Source organism: Cetorhinus maximus, chromosome 20 (assembly GCF_964194155.1).
Source record: "Cetorhinus maximus chromosome 20, sCetMax3.hap1.1, whole genome shotgun sequence".
In the NCBI taxonomy this organism is placed as follows: Eukaryota; Metazoa; Chordata; class Chondrichthyes; order Lamniformes; family Cetorhinidae; genus Cetorhinus; species Cetorhinus maximus.
The window spans coordinates 13038786-13054316 of NC_135898.1; the positions used below are offsets into that span (position 1 = coordinate 13038786).

Sequence of the window (15531 nt, forward strand, 5' to 3'; positions counted from 1 at the left end):
AATGCTGGGAGAGACAGATAGCACTAAAATAGAGAATAGCAAGTTAATAGATGGAGTCAGAGTAAGGGAGCAAGTAATGAAATGTAAATCAGGGTTACACTGCATGTATGTGAATGCACAGAGTATCGTGACTAAAATTGGGAAGTTACAGGCATAGATTGCTTTGTGGGATTATGATGTTGTGGTGATAACAGAGTCCTGGCTAAAGGAAAGGCAGATCTGGGTGTTAAATATTCCTGGTTGCAAGGCGTTCAGAAAAGATAAGAAATGGAAAAAAGGAGGAGGGGTGGTGTTTTTGGTTAAGGAGAGTATTGCAGTACTAGAGAAAGAGGATGTGTCAGAGGATTCAAGGACAGAATTGATTTGGCTGGTGCTAAGGAATAAGAAGGGTACAATTACACTGCTTGGTGTCATATATAGACCACCAGCCAATGGGAAGAATATAGAGGAGCAAATCTGCAAGGAAATTATATAGAGGTGTAAACATCATACAGTAGTTATAATGGGGGACTTTAATTACCCATATATAGACTGGGATAGTGGTGGTGTAAGGGGCAGCGAGGGACAAGCAATCCTAGATTGTGTTCAGGAGAATCTCCTACAGCAATATGTGTCCAGTCCAACAAGAAAGAAGGCATTGCTAGACCTGGTTCTTGGGAATGACGGGGTCAAGTAGATCAAGTGACAGTGAGGGGAACATTTAGGGGACAGTGATCATTGTATCATAAGGTTTAGGATGACAGTGGAAAATGACATTGGTCAATCCAGAATAAGAAAAATCAACTGGCAGAGAGCGGACTTCAATAGGGCAAGAACGTAACTGGGCCAGATAAACTGGAACCAATGGTTGGCAGGAAAAACAGTAGCTGAACAATGGGTTACCTTCAAAGAGGAGATGGTTTGGGCACAATCAAGGTATTGTCCTTCAAAAGGGAAGGGTAGGAAAAACAAATCTGGAGCACCCTGGATGACAAAAGAGATAGAAATTAAGTTAAAGAAGAAAAAGTGTGCTTATGATAGGTACCGGGTAGCAAATAAATTGAGAACCAAGCTGAATACAGAAGGTTCAAAAGAGATGTGAAAAAGCATATACGGGAAGCAAGGAGCGATTATGAAAAAAGATTGGCAGCTAGCTTAAAAGGAAATCCCAAAGTATTCTATAAGCACATCAATAGTAAAGGGGTGGTAAAAGGAGGAGTAGGGCCGGTTAGGGACTAAAAGAGGATTTACACATAGAGACAAGAGGCATGACTGAGGTATTAAATGAATACTTTGCATCTGTCTTTACCTACAAGGCAGACGCTGCCCGGGCCATTGTGACAGAGGAGGAAACTCAGTCACTAGAAGGGCTTAAAATTGATAAGGAGGTGGTATTGGATAAGCTGTTGGCACTTAAAGTTGTTAAGGCACCGGGACTGGATGAGATGCATCCAAGAATATTGAAAAAAGTGAGAGTGGAAATTGCAGAGGCACTGGCAATAATCTTTCAATGTTTCCTGGATTCAGGGGAGGTACCAGAGGATTGGAGAATTGCAACCATTTCGCCCTTGTTCAAAAAAGGTTGTAAAGATCTGCCCTGCAATTACAGACTAGTCAGTTTAACTTTGGTGGTGGTGAAATTTCTGGAAACAATTATTCGGGATAGAATTAATAGTCACATGGAAAAATGTGGATTGATTCGGACGAGTCAGCATGGATTTGTTGAAGGAAAATCGTGTCTAACTAACTTGCTGGAGTTTTTTGAAGAGGTAACAAAGGTGATGATGAGGGGAAGGCCATTGATGTGGTGTATATGGACTTTCAAAAGGCATTCAATACAGTGGCACACAACAGACTTGCGAGGAAAGTTATAGGTCATAGAACAAAAGGGGCAGTAGCAACGTGGATACAAAATTGGCTGAAGGATAGGAAACAGAGAGTAATGGTTAACGGGTATTTTTCGGGCTGGAAGAAGGTTTGTAGTGGAGTTTTCCAGGGGTTGGTATTAGGACCTTTGCTCGTCCTGATATATAAATGATCTAGATCTTGGTGTGCAGGAGACAATTTCAAAGTTTGCGGATGACACAAAACTTGGGAGAATTGTAAACTGTGAGGAGGACAACGTAGAACTTTAAAAGGACATTGACACATTGGTGGAGTGGGCAGATAAGTGGCAGATGAAGTTCAATGCGCAGAAGTGTGAGGTGATACACTTTGGTACAAAGGACTTGGAGAGACAATATAAAATAAAGGATACTATTCTAAAGGGTGTGCAGGAGCAAAGAGACCTGGGTATACATAAGTCATTAAAGGTCGCAGGACAGGTAGAGAGAACTGTTTCTAAAGCATACAGTATTCTAGGCTTCATTAATAAGGGCATAGAGTACAAGAGCAGGGAGGTTATGATGAACTTATCTAAGACACTGGTCAGACCTCAGCTGAAGTATTGTGTACAGTTCTAGGTGCCACACTATAGGAGGGATTTGACCGCATTGGAGAGAATGCAGAAGAGGTTTATGAGAATGGTTCCAGGGATGAGACACTTCAGTTATGAGGAAAGATTGGAGAAGTCGGGACTGTTTTCCTTGGAGAGCAGAAGGCTAAGAACAGCCTTGATAGAAGTTTTCAAAATCATGAGGGGTCTGGACGGAATAGACAGGGAGAAACTGTTCCCGCTCGTAAACAGATCGAGAACCAGAGGGCACAGTTTGAAAGTATTTTGCAAAAGAAGTAAATACGAGGTAAGAAAAAACTGTTCCCGTCGCATTCTGAGATCCACACTCAGTGCCATGTGCCGCCATATGAACACACTCGACCTCTCCCTCCAGCAGCACCGCCAAACCCTTTTTCAAAGCTGCACGTGCACCCAGTTTCATTTTATTCTTCGTCTCATCCAACGCCTCAACAAGAAACTTTTTCTCTTTCTCTCAAGTGCTAAGGAACGCAAGCTCCAACAACTCATCGACACCAACACCCATCCAGGACCCTCCACCCCTGCCTGTCCCTCTGTCCCCATCCCGTCTTCCAATCCCAGCCCCGGCCGTGTATTCACTATACCCCCTGACCTTCCCCTCTCTGACGCTGAACGTTCAGTGCTCAGCAAAGGACTTAATTTCATACCCTTACACCCTCATCTCAATGAATTTCGGGCTCGGCACGATGCTGAGCTCTTCTTCCGCCGCCTTCGTCTCCATGCTCACTTCTTTGGGCAGGAGTCCTCTCCCCGTTCAATGGATCCTTTTACCCACCTCCAATATTCTCCCTCCACCTGGACCCCTCCCTCTGGATTCTTACCTTCTCTTGATATTTTCATTGAGAACTGTCGGCGTGACATTAGTCGTCTCAATTTCTCTGCTCCTCTCACCCATTCTAACCTGTCTCTCTCTGAACTTACTGCACTCCGTTCTCTCAGGTCCAACCTTAACATTGTCATTAAACCCGCTGTCAAGGGTGGTGCTGTTGTTGTCTGGCGCACTGACCTCTACCTCGTGGAGGCTGAGCGTCAACTCGCAGACACTTCCTCCTACCTCTCCCTGGACCATGACCCCACCACTGAACATCAAGCCATTGTTTCCAGGACTGTCACTGACCTCATCTCCTCTGGAGATCTTCCTTCCAAAGCTTCCGACCTGATAGTCGCCCAACCTCGGACAGCCTGATTCTACCTCCTACCCAAAATCCACAAACAGGACTGTCCCGGCAGACCGATCATGTCAGCCTGTTCCTGCCCCACGAACTCATTTCTCGCTATCTTGAATCCCTTCTCTCTCCCCTTGTCCAGTCCCTTCCCACCTACATCCGTGATTCCTCTGACACCTTACGTCACATCAACAATTTCCAGTTCCCTGGCCCTAACTGCCTCCTCTTCACCATGGACGTTCAATCCCTCTACACCTCCATCCCCCACGAGGATGGTCTGGCAGCTCTCCGCTTCTTCCTCGAACAGAAGCCCGAACAATCCCCATCCACCACTACTCTCCTCGGTCTGGCTGAACGTTCTCACACTGAACAATTTCTCCTTTAACTCCTCTCACTTCCTCCAAATAAAAGGTGTGGCTATGGGTACCCGCATGGGCCCCAGCTATGCCTGTCTCTTTATGGGCTATGTGGAACATTCCTTGTTCCAGTCCTACTCCGGCCCCCTCCCATAACTTTTTCTCCGGTACATCGATGATTACTTCGGTGCTGCTTCATGCTCTCGTCGGGACCTGGAAAAATTTATTAATTTTGCTTCCAATCTCCACCCCTCCCCTTAAACCAGCTTATATTTCACCCCTTTCCTATTTTTACTTAGTTCTGTTGAAGGGTCATGAGGACTCGAAACGTCAACTGTTCTCTTCTCCGCCGATGCTGCCAGACCTGCTGAGTTTTTCCAAGTATTTCTGTTTCTGTTTTTGTTTTGGATTTCCAGCATCCACAGTTCTTTGCTTTTATCTCTGTGAGAAAAAACTTTTTCACACAGTGAGTAATTAGGGTTTGGAATGCAGTTCCTGGAAGTGTGGTGGAGGCAGGTTCAATTGAGGCATTCAAGAGAGCATTGGATGATAATCTAAATAAAAACAATGTGTAGGGTTACAGGGAAAAGGCAGGAGATTAAAATGCTCAGAGAACTGGCGCAGACATGATGGGCCGAATGGTCTCCTTCTACAATTCTGTGATTCTGATTGGCCAGCAGTTCTCCAGTCCCTGCAGCACCAGAATCTGCAGTGACAGGCCTGGGACTGCATGCAGTCCCCGGAGCCTCAGACTTGGGAGATCAGGACCACATAAATGTGGGGGTCTCGGGGTAGGGAAGGGCAGTGAGGCCCAGGGAAGGTGGCAGAGGGAGGTGAGGGTGTTGGTAGAGAGGCCAGGGTGGAAGGAGGATCTGCGAGGTGCAGAACTTCTGGGGCAGGGCTGTGGGCGCGTAATGTTAAAAGGGGGCTGCTGATGGAGGCACCCTACCCCACCTTCTCGCCCAAGGCCTGAACACGGTTCATTTTCAGGCTTCCCCCCACCGCCACTGAACTCCTCCCACCAAACTTAAAATTGATGCTGGCCAAAAAACAGCCCTAAGTGTTCAATAATTGGCCACTTAAGTGTCTCAATTGAGGCAAGGGCAGGTGGGCTGGCCTAGGTCTCACCAGTCCAAGTGTAAAATTGCAGTGGGGTGGAGTTGGGGCAGGCTGGAGACCGGTGGGAAGGTCATTCGAGAAATTGTAAGGTCACCCTCCGCCTATAAGCCCACCGCGGGGGAACATAAATTCTGCCCGTGTATTCTTACCCCAAATTATACAGAAATATTGGAAGTGGAGGGAACAGGGTTGTTCGAGTTGTAAATTAACTTTAAAGCTCATCAACCTCCAATTACCCACACAACTAGGTTTAAAATAATTATAATTCCTTTTCAGCTGATATCCTACAGACCACAGAAACAGGGAACAACAACAGTGCACTAAGCCCTTTGGGCCTAGCTCCACCATTTAATTAGATCATGGCTGATCACCAAATGCCTTAGGTTTTTTTGCTTTGCTTTTCAGCTTCTGCAGGTTGTGATGCCACAGGCATTGGCAGTCTAATGTATCTTAATTGAATGTCCATATTTCAAGTGTGGACAGTGAGTGACAGCTGCATATTTGAACATGGAGATCATTATAGCCCAGGCCAGAACTGTTGTCACCCAATGACTGCCTCTTCCAGCATGTCTCAATGAGTTACAATCCTGAGGGGTGCGCAGCAAGTGATTATTTTATCCACTCAATCCTGACCCAGGTGAGATTAGTACAGGTTAAAAAGCAATCTTCCTTTTTCTGCACCACCTCATTACAAGGTCAGTGACAGTGTGTATCCTTGAAACAGGATGAGTGAACTGAGGTATGGTCCAGTCCCTGCCAGCCAGCTTGTGAGAAGGAGGTTACGCCATTACAATACAAGCTATATAAGTTTTTTTTAAAGAATTTGAGTTCCAGGAAGCTTTAATGGAACATATTTGTGTTTCCAAGGAGCTATCCAAAATTGGGCATATTTCATTACATTATTTTGTGATCGTGCTTTTGAATCCATGTTTTCAACTGTTCCAAATTTTTTCAATTTCTATTGACATGTGTTAGCTGTCAGATTTGGGACTCAGATGTGCTGAAGACCTATTCATTTTTGTACAGCAGGTACAATGAGAGAAAATCCAACAAGACAGTTATCGTCCTTAGTTAAAACAGGTGATTGCTGTGACCGCACAAAATATTGGAGAAACTTTACTTGGGTTCAACAGGCAACAGATTTTCCATTGCCTCAACTATGTTCCAGCAAGCCTGGTTTAAGTACCATTTAATTCTGCAATTTCGGCATAAAAAGTTCCCATGATACTGCCCATATCATTGTCGGAGAAGCTGTTCACTACACAAATATTACCTCATTCCAAAGCTAAACCAGGCCCAGTGCTCTCTGTTAAACCAAAGGTACTCCTCAACCAAGCAAAGTTCTGGCCCTGTGAACCATCAATATTTATTTCAAAACAAAATGATCCCCAAATGTATCTATCTGTATCAGGGCCCAAGAAAGCGCACAGAAGTTGTCAAATTTAACAAAAACTTTTAATAATGCAATAGGCAGCAACACTGCATTGGACAGAACTCCAGAGACTAGCCTAGTATGTGTGAGGTTTGGTTGCTGATATTTAACAGGGCTAAAAATACTGAGGTACAGAGGCAGCAGGTCTTTTGCTCCTGATTAGAACTGAAAAGACCTCTGATAAGGACGAGCAACCTGTGTAATCCTCTAGCGGGCAATTAGCCTGGTTACACATCTTGGATTTTATAGAAAGTGAACAACAACAGGAATAGTCCACCCTCAATGTATTTACTGGTTTGAAAAGTGCATCCCAGGTTCAAGTTAGCCCAAAGGATGAGTATTCATTCTATCTGTTAGCTGTAAAGGTCCGACTTGAAATTTCTTTGGCCAGTCAATGATACAGTTCTTGTGGCCCTGAACCCAAAGCACAAAACCACCCCAAATAGATCAATATTTGGTCGTCTCAATCTTACAGAGGTGGGCTGAGAAGGACTGTTTGGTAGGCTGGAGCTGAAGCACACTGTATGCAATAAGCAGAGGGAGACCTTTACTCTGAATTTTGCCTGTGCACTTACCTGACCTGGGAATGACTGACACTGACATTTGGTACCTGAAATGGAACCATTTCCATATTTCCAGCACTAATATTCCACAGGCAGAGAATTCAGCAAAAAAGATTTATTTAAAAAAGGGAGACAATGGGCTGAATTTTCTATTCATGAGACTAAATGCAGGGGCAAGCAGTTTTGGCAGCACCTACCCCGCTGGCTGGAATGGCGGGAATTCACACCCGGTAACACCCTTTGAGGGTCATTAATTATGCACAGGCAAGTATCAGACCGTATCGCCTGGCCTGGGAGCTCATTCATCTGCCTGCCTTCATTTGCGGGGTCAAAGGTCTGGGCACATGTTTAAAGGCCAGTCCAACACATAATCTCATTCTCTCTAGCCCACCTGTTAAGGACACATGCAGAGATGTCTTGCAGCCAGGAGAAGGCCACGAGCATCAAGAAGAAGGCAGCACCCCACTTCATCCACCAGACCTTCTAGGCCTTGATCAGAGGAATGCAGGCACACAGGCAAGTCCTGTATTCCCGGGATGGCTGCAGGAAGCACAGCAACCTCACCTCTCCAGCCTGGGAGGCCGGTGCAGAGCAGGTCAGCGCTAATGGCAACCACGACCGAAATGCCATCCAGTGCAGGAAGAGGGTGAATAATCTCATCTGCTCCGCCAGGGCAAGTCATTCTTCAACTCCCTCCAATATCAAACTCTCATCGTGGGGTATCATGCACTCAAATGGTTACTCTCTTCAGGGATCTCACACAACCATTAGCAGGGGACACATATCAACACCCATTCTGTCACCGAGACTTTCACACTACCACCATCCCATCTATCATATTGCTCACACTCCATCCCCTGGCCCTTCTGGGTAGGGCTTAACACACACAGGGAACATGCATCTCACCAACCATCCCTTCTCATCACATGCCTTTATTTCTTCTTCATACAGGCCAAGCTGGCACACAACAGGCGCGAGAGGTCGCAGACTTGAGGAGGGAAGGCCGACACTCAGTTTGAGGAGGCGGCAGCCGAGCTGCCTAGGGACGACAGGGATCACTCATGTGGGGAAGGGGCGATAGGCCTCTCCCAGCAACCTTGTACAGATCGCAGCTCCATCACCTCATCAAATCCTAACTATCACAGTGAGTCAATGTAGCTCATGCTCATTAAGTGAGACTCTATTTTCTACGTATCAGCAGATCGAGGCCTCCAAGCCAATCGAGCACCAGCGTGAGCCCCCAGACCATATCTGAAAAGCAAGCTCTGGAAGAACCATCACGGCGCTCACATGCACCCTCTACCAGCTCAGAGACACACACGTCAGTGGGGCACAGCTGTAGATTAGACTCAGGCTCACTTTCTGAAGAACACCTCACTGACACGTCCTCGCAGCAGTGGGAGGCAGGGACAGCCCAGGTCTCCGGCACTCGGATGGCTGTGGGAGACCAGCCACCCGCTCGGTCCAAGTCAGATGATGAGCATCTGGAAGCAGCCACCAACTCAATGCTGGAGATGCAATGGCAAGCGGCAGAACATGAGGCAGAGCTTTAACAATCATTCAGCAGACTACAGCGAACGATGGAGGAGGCCGTCCGCGTTAGACCGTAAGACGTAGGAGCAGAAGTAGGCCATTCGGCCCATCGAGTCTGCTCTGCAATTCAATGAGATCATGGCTGATCTGATAATCCCCAACTCCACTTTCCTGCCTTTTCTCCATAACTCTTGATTCCCTTACTGAAGCCTTGATTCCCTTGCTGATTAAAAATCTGTCTATCTCAGCCTCGAATATACTTAACGACCCAGCCTCTTCAGCCCTCTGCGGTAAAGAATTCCACAGATTGACTACCCTCTGAGAGAAGAAATTCCTCCTCATCTCTGTTTTAAATGGGTGACCCTTAATCTGAGATTATGCCCTCTGGTCCTAGACCCACTCACAAGGGGAAACCCTGTCAAGCCCCCTGAGAATCTTATATGTTTCAATCAGATCGCCTCTCATTCTTCTAAACTCCAATGAGCGCAGGTCCAACCTACTCAACCTCTCCTCATAAGAAAATCCCTCTATACCCGGGATCGACCTAGTGAACCTTCTCTGCCTCCAATGCCAGTATATCTTAACTTAGATAAGGGGACCAAAACTGTTCACATTATTCTAGGTGTAGTCTAACTAGTGCCTTGTATAGTTTGAGCAAGACTTCCCTATTTTTATACTCCATTCCCTTTGAAATAAAGGCCAACATTCCATTTGCTTTCCCTATTACCTGCTGAACTTGTATGCTAGCTTTTTGTGATTCATGCACAAGACCCCCAAATCCCGCTGTGCTGCAGCTTTCTGCAGTCTTTCTCCATTTAAATAATATTCAATTCCTCCATTCTTCCTGCCAAAGTGCATGACCTCACATTTTCCCACATTATATTCCATCTGCCACTTTTTTGCCCAATCACTTAACCCGTCTATATCCCTCTGCAGACTTTTTGTGTCATCCTCACCACTTGCCTTCCCACCGTTTTTTGTGTCATCCGCAAACTTGGCGAGAGTACATTCACTTCCCTCATTCAAGTCATTCATATATATTGTAATTAATTGTGGCCCCGGCACTGATCCCTGTGGCACTCATCTAATTACAGGTTGCCATCCTGAAAATGCCCCCCTTATCCCAACTTGCTGTCTTCTATTAGTTAGCCAATTCACTATCGATGCTAACATACTACCCCCAACACCATGGGCTTTTATCTTATTAAGTAGCCTTATGTGTGGTACCTTATTGAACGCCTTTTGGAAATCCAAATATATTACATCTATTGGTTCCCCTTTATCTATCCTGCTTGTTACCTCCTCAAAGAATTCTAATAAATTTGTCAGGTATAATTTCCCCTTCATGAAGCCATGCTGGCTTTGCTTGATTATATTATGTATTTCTGCTGTTACATCCTTTATAATAGACTCTAACATACGTTCTGTCTGATGTCATGGCTCCAACATACGAGTGTCTTGAGGTCACTATGTAAAGGCTGGTGATCACCATGGCAACCTTGGTCCAGCAAGTCTTGCCAGGTTTGCACTCAACCCTGCACTCCATGGCCACACGCCCTGGTGGGCACGATCAAGATGTAGACGACATTGGTTTTGAGGCACCTTGACCTCCCTCCAGGTACACCATCACCTGCAGGAGTCAAGAGCGAGCCCCTCGGGCACCCACAGGCAGGATGAGTGTCAGCCGACACCCCAAGGGCAGCCTCTCAGGACACTCATGGGCTGTGCAGCCACTCAGCCCCCACTGCTGTGACCTCATCCACTGGGCTTCTCAGCCACTGGGGGCACTTCTGCCCCTGAGCTGGTGACCCTTATCAGGCTGGGGCCCTCCAGGCTCAGGCCACCAGAGATCGTCCATCAAGGTCATCACAAACATCAGGCCATAGCAGCCAGCAGCTGCCTCCACCTGTGCTGTGGATGTCGGCGCAGCACCCAGGCGTAGTGATAGAGGTAGGAAAGTTAAGAAAAATTGATGTCACTTTTGGGTCACGGGTGTGCTATACATGTAAAGAAATTGCACTTTTATGAATACATTTGATGGCTTTGTGAATGTTTTGGTCAACTGAAGGTATATTCTAAAACAAAAACAGAATTACCTGGAAAAACTCAGCAGGTCTGGCAGCATCGGTGGAGAAGAAATCAGTTAACGTTTCGAGTCTTCACGGCCCTTCGGCAGAACTGAAGCATAGTTAGGAGAGGGGTGAAATATAAGCTGGTTTAAGGTGGGGGGGGCAGGGGGGGAGAGAGAAGTTGAGGGTGTGGTGATTGTGGAGATAAGCAAGCAGTGATAGGAGCAGATAATCAAAAGATGTCACAGACAAAAGGATCAAAGAGGTGTTGAAGGTGGTGATATTTGTCTAAGAAAAGTGCTAATTAAGAATGGAAGACAGGACATTCAAAGTACAGCTCTAGTGGGGGTGGGGTGGAAAAGACTAACAAGGTTTTAGTTTTAGATTTAAAAATAATGGAAATAGGTGGGGAAAGAAGAATCTATATAAATTATTGAAAAAAAAAGGGGGGGGGAGAAACAGGGTGGGGATGGGGGGAGGGGGAGTTTAAGATCTAAAGTTGTTGAATTCAATATTCAGCCTGGAAGGCTGTAAAGTGCCTAGTCGGAAGATGAGGTGCTGTTCCTCCAGTTTGCGTTGGGCTTCACTGGAACAATGCAGCAAGCCAAGGACAGACATGTGGGCAAGAGAACAGGGTGGAGTGTTAAAATGGCAAGCGACAGGGAGGTTTGGGTCTTTCTTGCGGACAGACCGCAGGTGTTCTGCAAAACGGAATATTCTGTTCTTTGGAATCCCCTTATGTCAAGGTTTAGCCAGCCTCCCACTCAGTGATCATGTCCCACTGTGAGATTCACATTCCTGTGATTTTAATCTCAGTTGAACTAGTGTCCGAACCCTTGTGTGATGTCAGGAAGATGTATTTAAATCTTTATCCGAAGTGTGTGATATAAGTGTTTCTAACCCTTATTCCTCAAGGAGCACCATTTGAGTGAGAGCAGCTCATCAGCATTGATATTCTAGCAGCATTTGAGTCTCCTCAGTGTAGTGGAAAAAGAAAAGACATGCACGAGAGGAGGAGATGCCGAGGTATGTCCACACCTCAGTCGCAGCAGTGTTCGCATCATTAGACGGCGGCTCAGTGTTCAAGTGTTCTCTCGCATCGCTCTTGTTTGTAAATGGACTCTCAGTTCCCAGAGTGAGCTCACTCACAGGGCCCCATGGATCAAAGCAAAGATCAAGGCCTGGCAATTCACAAGGCCAGAATGCGCAAGTGTGAATGCAGGACTCATTCATCATGAGATGAAAGTAAATGGCATTGAGGGCTAGGAGAAATGTGGCCATATGCCCTCACTTAACTTTATTCTTCCTGGAACCTGTTAGCAATTAACGTATCACGGGCATGTCTCCCATGTCTTCCTTCCTCCATGGCATGATTGCACTCATACTGACCCTCTTCAGCCTCCTGAGGTTCCTGGGCCTCCAGATCTTCATCCTCTGATGAGCTCTCATCCTCCTCCAGTTCATTCTCTGGGAGGGGTTCACCTCTTTGCATTGCCAGGTTGTGAAGGGCACAACACACTGCGGTGATGTGGGAAACCCTGTCAGGAGTGTAATGTAGTGAGCCACCTGAGTGGTGCAATGATCTGAAGCGCATCTACAGAAGCCCTTTGGTCTGCTCTATAATGGAGCAAGTAGAGCTGTGAGCAGCATTGTACATGTCTTCGGAAGGACTCTGAGGGTAATGCACCAGTGTCATCAGCCAGCATTTCAATGGGTACCCCTTATCCCCAAGCAGCCATCAATGCAGATGTAATGGCTCCTCAAAAATCTCAGGCACCTGGGACTGACACAGGATGTAGGAGTCATGGCAACTCCCATGGTGCCGTGCACAAACATGCAGTATGTGCTTCTGGTGATCACACATCAGTTGTACATTGATGGAATAGTAACCCTTGTGGTTTATAAACATTAGGGCCTGCTTTCATGGAGCCTGTATAGCCACATGGGTGCAATGCATTGCACCCTGCACTTTGGGAAGCCTGAGATGCCGGTGAAGCTGGCGAATCTTGCAGCTGGCTATCTTTGTCCAGAGCAAACCTGAAATAATGATGGGCCTTCCTGTAAAGGGCATCTGTGACCTCCTTTATGCAGCAATGTGTTACGAACTGAGAGATGCTGCACAGGTCCCTGTTGATCCATGAGAAGAACCAGAGGAAAAGAACTTTAGTGCTGCAGTCACCTTCAAAGCCACCATCAGGGGATAAACACCAACTCCACGTGGCGTCAGGTCTTCACGAAGAATGTGGCACATGTAATGTACCAGAGCTCGGGACATGCACAGACGTGCACAGCAGTGCCTCTCACTCATTGGAAATAGGAGACTCTTCTACCATAAATCCTAAGTCTGGCGAGTCATCTCCATTTTCTGGATTTCTCCTCCTGACCCTCCTGTTCATGCCCTGGCTCCGCTTGACCATGTCCCTTCTGCTGGAGCTGCGCGCAGAGTTGCCTCTCCGTCCTTGGCCTCCTCCATTGCATTGAGACCCTGACAAAAGCAACATTGAACCCTGGATCTATGTGTGATTTTGCTTCTCTCTGAAAGGAAACATTGACGACATTAATGATTAAAGGGGCAAGAAAGTGAAGCTCAGAAGATGCAATGTATGGAAACTATAAGGGTCCATAGTTTTTCCTGCTCTACTTGCATGGTGGCTGATGCCTTGTCCCTGAGACGCAACGAGGTGACCAAGGTGGCATTGCAGGTATGTAACATCTTGAGACCTATGTAGGATGCTAAAGTTTAATTAAGATGAGTGACCCAACCTAGCTCTATGCTCCAAGCTTTGATGTGACATATTAATGTCCAATCAGTTTTTTCACTTATGGGGTGTAGGCATCTCTGGCTAGGCCAACATTTATTGCCCATCCCTAATTGCCCTTGAGAAGGTGGTAGTGAGCTGCCTTCTTGAACTGCTGCAATCCCTGTGGTGTTGGTACACCCATAGTGCTGTTAGGGAGGGAGTTCCAGGATTTTGACCCAGTGACCCAGGCGATATATTTCCAAGTCAGAATGATGACTGGCTTGGAGGGCAACTTGCAGATGGTGGTGCTCCCATGTGTTTGTTGTGAGTGAATGTTCATTAGGAGTGTCAAATCTGGTGAACAGGTGACAGGCCTTCATTGATGGAGTGCCTCCTTCACAATTGCCTGCATTCCCAAATTCTAAATTCCTATGTGTTACTGTTGAGATGCAATGACTGTGATGTGAAGCCACTGAATTCTGAGTAGCCCTTTAACAGTGCTAATGAAGCCATTGACTTTCAGTGGCTTTCATCAGCTCGCTTCGGCAGCACATATACTAAAATTGGAACGATACAGAGAAGATTAGCATGGCCCCTGCGCAAGGATGACACGCAAATTCGTCTCCCTCCTTTCTTTCTAAGCAGACTCTTGTTCACTCCTGTGGCAACAGGAAGTTAGAGGGCAGCCCCAGAAAAGCCCCATCATATTCACCCTTCCCCCTCACTGCCATTCCACAGCCTTCCTTCCCCATTGCCCACCTTATGTTCATCAACCGCACCCTCGTCTCACAGCCCACCCCCAGCTCAAATGTTCATTTCTGACAGTGGAGGGCTGCATGAGCGCTGCAGCTCGGTGGTGTTCTTTGGGACAATGTAGACAAAGAGCAGGAGCAGACTACACCTACAGACCCAGCAGTATGGCATTCATTGCAACAAGACCGGCGCAGCGCTATGGCAGGTACGCTATCTATGTTGCACTCACCTCGAAGTAACCAGCAAACTGAGGTCCGATTTGTGCATGCCTCCCTTTTTCAAACGGGTTTGAGGCCGGCGTAATTTCTGGCTGGCATGATGCGAGAATGGAAGGCGTGACAAGATTCCAGTGAGCAGCTGTTTTAATGGGCATTCATGAGATGTTAATGAGTGCAAATGAGTTCATGCCACTAGTCGGTGAGATAACCCACCCTCCATAAACCCATCAGGAGAATTGCAAGCTATTTTTATGCCGGCAGAATTCTAACTTTGGCCTGCCGCCACTGGATTCTCCACTCCTGCCCGCCACAAAGCCCACCGCGGGCGGGATGGGAAAATTCCGTCCAACGTTTCGTTTTGATAACTGTCAATAAAAAATTTAAGGTTAACAAATCAATAGTCAAAACTTGAGACAGCATTCTTCCGATGGTTTAGTGGCATGTGACACCCAATCTTGTCCTGAGCCAAACAGGGTAGAAAGATCAAAGCTAAAAGCAAAATACTGTGGATGCTGGAAATATGAAATAAAAACAGAAAATTCTGGAAAAACTCAGCTGGTCTGACAGCATCTGTGGAGGAAGAAACAGAGTTAATGTTTCGAGTCTGTATTACTCTTCTTCAGAGCTATTAGGGCAGAAAGATCCCTGATTTTATCTCTGGTCTCTATGTTGGTTTTGCTGATCTCCGCCTAATTTTTTTAAATATTCATTCATGGGATGTGGGCGTCACTGGCTAGGCTGGCTTTTATTGCCCATCCCTAATTTTGAGAAGATAATGCACTGCTTTCTTGTACTGCTGCAGTCCATGTGTTGTAGGAACACCCACAGTGCTGTTAGGAAGAGAATTCCAAGATTTGGACCCAGCGACAGTGAAGGAACGGCGATATAGTTCCAGGTCAGAATATTGTGTGGCTTAGAGGGGAACTTGCAGATGGTGGTGTTCCCATGCATCTGCTGTCTTTGTCTTTCTCGGTGATAAAGGTCGTGGGTTTGGAAGGTGCTGTTGAAGCAGCCTTGGTGAGTTGCTGCAGTGCATCTTGTAGATAGTACACACTGCAGCCACTGTGCATTACTGATGGAGGAAATGAATGTTTAAGCTGGTGGTTGGGATGCCAATCAAGCGGGCCGC

At 46.5% G+C, this 15531-nt stretch overlaps 1 pseudogene; it reads left to right on the plus strand.

The window, feature by feature from the left end:
* The first annotated feature begins 13966 nt into the window (after window positions 1-13966).
* On the plus strand, window positions 13967-14067 carry LOC144695113 (U6 spliceosomal RNA; annotated as a pseudogene).
* The last annotated feature ends 1464 nt before the right edge of the window (window positions 14068-15531 follow it).